Source organism: Mizuhopecten yessoensis, unplaced genomic scaffold (assembly GCF_002113885.1).
Source record: "Mizuhopecten yessoensis strain PY_sf001 unplaced genomic scaffold, ASM211388v2 scaffold6505, whole genome shotgun sequence".
NCBI lineage: Eukaryota > Metazoa > Mollusca > Bivalvia > Pectinida > Pectinidae > Mizuhopecten > Mizuhopecten yessoensis.
In genome coordinates, this window is record NW_018406583.1 from 1,511,918 (window position 1) to 1,516,702 (window position 4,785).

A 4,785-nucleotide genomic window follows, 5' to 3' on the forward strand; every position below is an offset into this window, starting at 1 on the left:
CTTGGTGAACAGACCTCAGAGGGAAACAATTAATATAGGCTCACAAAAGATCGACATAATATAGACATGATTAAGTATTTCGACAGAAAGTAAAACATGTATTTAAATGACAACGTTTCGTTTACTCTCTGTGAACATGTTTAAAAACGGTAAATATATGGGAATTTTTTAGTATGTGTTATAAACTACTCTGTGTTAAAATTACTTTTTTTATTGATCCAATGTCGTGTGTTATCATCTGATGTATTTCTCAGTGTCAATATGCGGTTTACGGTATATTTAAAATGCGAAGTGAATGTAAGACAGCTTGATGTTATTTTGGTACCGTATTTGAAAAGGGTGTGAGTTTCAGTAAAACAAAAGCACCATAGAAGTGTTTTGGAACAAATGTGTTTTACAATTTCAACTTTGCATACTTAAGAAAAGGTTTAACTTCAATATAAGTTCAATTTTAAGACGAAGGTTCTTCCATACTAAAATATCCTCTCAAAGTCTAACTATACTTTGCTATACTTTGCCTTCTTTAGTCGAATTCGATCATTCTGCTCTATCCTTCTCTAGTATCTGCCAAGTTTAGGCCAAGTTTTGGATAACATTACTGAAAATATAGGGTAGGTCGGGGGATGTTGTTTTAAAAAATGTTGAGGGAGTCTAATTCTAATTTTAGAAATTAAAAAATAATTACCAATCATATTTTCAAGTCTTTTTAATAATAACTTTGGATCTAAATGTGGTTCATACCTGCCTATGAAGTAGACAGGGTATAAATATTGTTCGTCAATAAATTTGTTTAAAACCGGTCGACAGGTTATCCTAACACTGGGTGGGGTGCGTTCGAATGAGATAAAATGGTTAGGATCGGTGTTAAAAACTAGAGTAGGTCTGGGTACATGAAACATACATATTTGTTTTTGCTTAAGACAAATGATCTTTCATAGTAGAATATCCTTCTCTAAGTCGAATTCTACCTTGCAAATGTTTTTTTTTAATTGAGTTCTACCATTCTACAATATCCTTCTCTAAGTCAAATTCCACAATGCAACATAACCCGTCTAAGTCAAAGCCTATTATACTACAATCTGAAACGATTTCTACTTCATTTGTAATTCATAAAATGAATATAGAAAAATACTTTTAGCAAGACTCTGGCAAGCTACAATTAAGTATTGGGAGAAGATTCATGAAGTTATGTGAAATGGAAACGAATTAAGATTATCACATATTAAGATTCTATTTGTAATTGGACTTTGAACCTTAAAAATCGACATTGTTACTATATTTCCAAGCGCCTTGCTAGGCAACACCTAATTTGTGGCTTTAATGTTCAAGCACTGGGTGGTCTGTCCCAAGGTCGGTCTATACCAAAGTTATTGTAAATTGTAGTTGTTCTAGTGTTATCCAAGCTTAACGTTCAGCATTTAGGGAAATGAAAACAACTAGTTCACCCGTTGTCAGTAAATTGTGACCGGGTGGAATGCTGTGCTGGGTGCCTTTGGCATTGAATTGTAGTAAGATAGCACTATAACGTCGGCATCAGATCCGCACTAGCACAAGGAGGCAAATACACCAGCATACATTGTCCGGCACACATACACACATACAGGCATACACAACACGCATGGAGGCACGTACTTAAACGATCTAAGCTGTTGATAGGACGCACGTAAAACCCTATACAACCAAAACTTCACAAGCAGTCAAAGACCCTATGAAGTTGTGAGGTCACAAAACTGCACCCACCACAGACCCATTTGCTGTTATTAAACTTGCTGACTTATTTTTGTTCTTTTAGCTTCTGATTTCCATGTAATGTTTGTTTTTCGTTATTCATAATTCATCCCTTCTTCAAAGTGATTATCCAAACAGGTCTGTAATTTTCTCTTTTGAGCGTAACTGAGCATAAAGTGGTAATTTCATACATGATCATTTAACATATGGTTTTATTTCGAAAAAGGTATATGATATTTCAAACAAAATATTTTCTAAATTGTACGAAGAAGGACGCAATGTTCTATAATTTTCGAGATTGTGACGTCACTACCCTTGTGATACCAACATAAATCAGATTATGCAATGAACTATTGTGATAGTCCTGATCATGTCTAAATCACAAACGGTGTATTGGTCGATGAACAAATCTTAAAATAATATTAAATACCAACCGGCACTCAATCGATTTGAATAACACCATCATTTTTTTCTTTGCAATAACAAGTCGACATTAATTTGCTCACGACGATTCCTATACTTTTAATCTTAACAATACGGGTGTATACCAAGACCCATTTAGGTGATCAGGGACAATGAATACGTTTATATTCATGCTGTAGGTTATTACAATCTTCAATATATGATAGCGTTGTATCTATTGATAAGTACATAATAAAGGTACAAAGGTTGACACTTATAAAAAGCTCTTTTGATTGGGAAATAGCTATACGTTGGTCTACTAAATTCTTCAATAGAAATAGTTCGCACACGTGCTATTATGAGTCTGTTTCACAACATCCGTAATAACAATTGTCAAAAAAACCCAACTGAAATGACAGAAAATCACTGCGTGATTACATGCGTATTCCTTTTAATGATTTTAAACAAAAAATGAAATAATTTGCAATTAAATTTAATGTAACTATATTTAGCAATGAGACTTTTCAGAAGGCTATAGTGCACTGAAGACTTTCACAACTGAAAAGTCACTTAATAAAGTATTTTTCCAATTATTTTAAATATCATTTAAAGAAAATGAAATCAAAACATGTTATCAAATGTGCATTAGTTAAGTTGAACATATAATGATACCGAGGGAAAAACATCCAAAGTCCTTTCAATTTTTAAATATAAACAAAAATCAATTGACAAGAAATTCTTAGTAACTATCAAGCGCTTTCATCTCTGTAGAGGCTCATTAGGGGTACTGTTTATTTGTGTAGTCAGGACAACAACTCAACACAGAAAGTGATGACGTCATAATACATTATGACGTCACAATACAACCTGCCAAAATTGACACCAACATTAACAATGCCTTTAACGTCAGCATTTGAGGAACAACAAAGATGGGGTAATAAAAAAATCGGAATAGACTTTTATTTATTTATTCGTGCAATGATGTATGCTGTTAGAACTATTCGCACCAGGTTTTAATATATCGATTAACATTGATTATTTTGTTGTTGTCCTGTCTTCATATATTAAAAGTTAAAAATAACGTTTTGATGCTATTGTTTATTTTGTTCCTACGTTTTGATGCTATTGTTTATTTTGTCCCTACGTTTTGATGCTATTGTTTATTTTGTCCCTACGTTTTGATGCTATTATGTTTTTCGTCCACGTGTGTTAACGCAGTTGTATATTTCATCATTGTACGTTGACGATGATGTTTAAAATGTTTCCCCCATGTTTTGCCCCATGTTTTGATGTATGCTTAGCCCTTGAAAGTTGTTGTCGCTATTGTGTAGTGCATTCTTTTCTATGTGATTGAGTTATATTTTATTTATTTTGTAAATTTTCTTCTGATATTGTGATTAGTTTTGTCATTGGGTGTAGACGTTTTTAATTCTAATTTACTGTGCATTTAGATCAGACGTCGTAAATGTATTTGCGTAAGTTGTGTATTCACTAGATATCTTTCTCAACTGCAATGGTACATGATAAGCGTTGCTTTAGTTATCCAAAATGTCGGGATAACCTGTCTGATTGATATGTGAGAGATATTTCCTGATTTTAAAGATTTACAATTTCAAATTTTAAAAAAGTTCCTTTATATTTTTCTCAAAAATGAATACACATTGTTCACAAAATGACAAAACAATCAATGGATCTGTAATTGTTTTGTATTATTTCCTCCGCATTACAGAAAATAATTCAAATATCAATTGCTCATTCATATAGGGATTGAACGGCGTTTTTTTTATTTCCATGCAGGTATGAACCCAAATCGGTTACATCCATATTGGCTTCATGTTTAATATGGATGTAATTGATTTGCGTTCATAACGGCATGAAAATTGAAAAAACGCCGTTCAACCCATATATTTACATTTTTACTATAGAAGATTTGGTAGTTTTTGTTATTTGTTCTTGAATATCTATTTACTGCGTCTTGTATGCGAGTTGTCCTTTAAACGACATTTTCGGAACAGCCCTAATCATATAGAAATGGCGCAAATAAGTTACCGTAGTCGTTTGAGCTAGTGACGCAGGGGCATTCTTCATGTTATCCGAAGCAAAGCGACAACATTCTCATTGAACAAGGTTAATCTATCACGTCGTCATAAGTGAACCATGTGTTACGTCACGAGAGTTTTTGCTTCCATACTAAAATGAAATGCATTTCTGCTGGTAATGCTCATATAGTGGGATGCAGCGCAAATATTAAAACATATATATAAAGATAAACAATACCCATTGACACTTTACAAATGGCTTCAATTTTATAGAATTCCCTGGGGTTGATTGGGATGCAGTTTACTTTCGAAGTTGCCATAATAAAAAATAAAAACCTGAGACAACGTGTATTGTATAATTAATGAGATGCGCCTATATATTATCTTTTATTACTAAAAATGTATGTTGATGAAGGCAAACGATTTATCCTATTCCCATGTGTGATATGAAGGTCGATGTTTTAGATCATGTTCATCATTGTTTCGGTGTTTTTTTCTTTCCTGGTTCTCACTTTGGGGACGCTGCATTAGCTGGATACAACGTATTTACTTGTCGGGTGTCGCCGATAAAGCAGCAGACACTTGTCCTTCGGGTCCGCTTGTACACCCCCCCCCC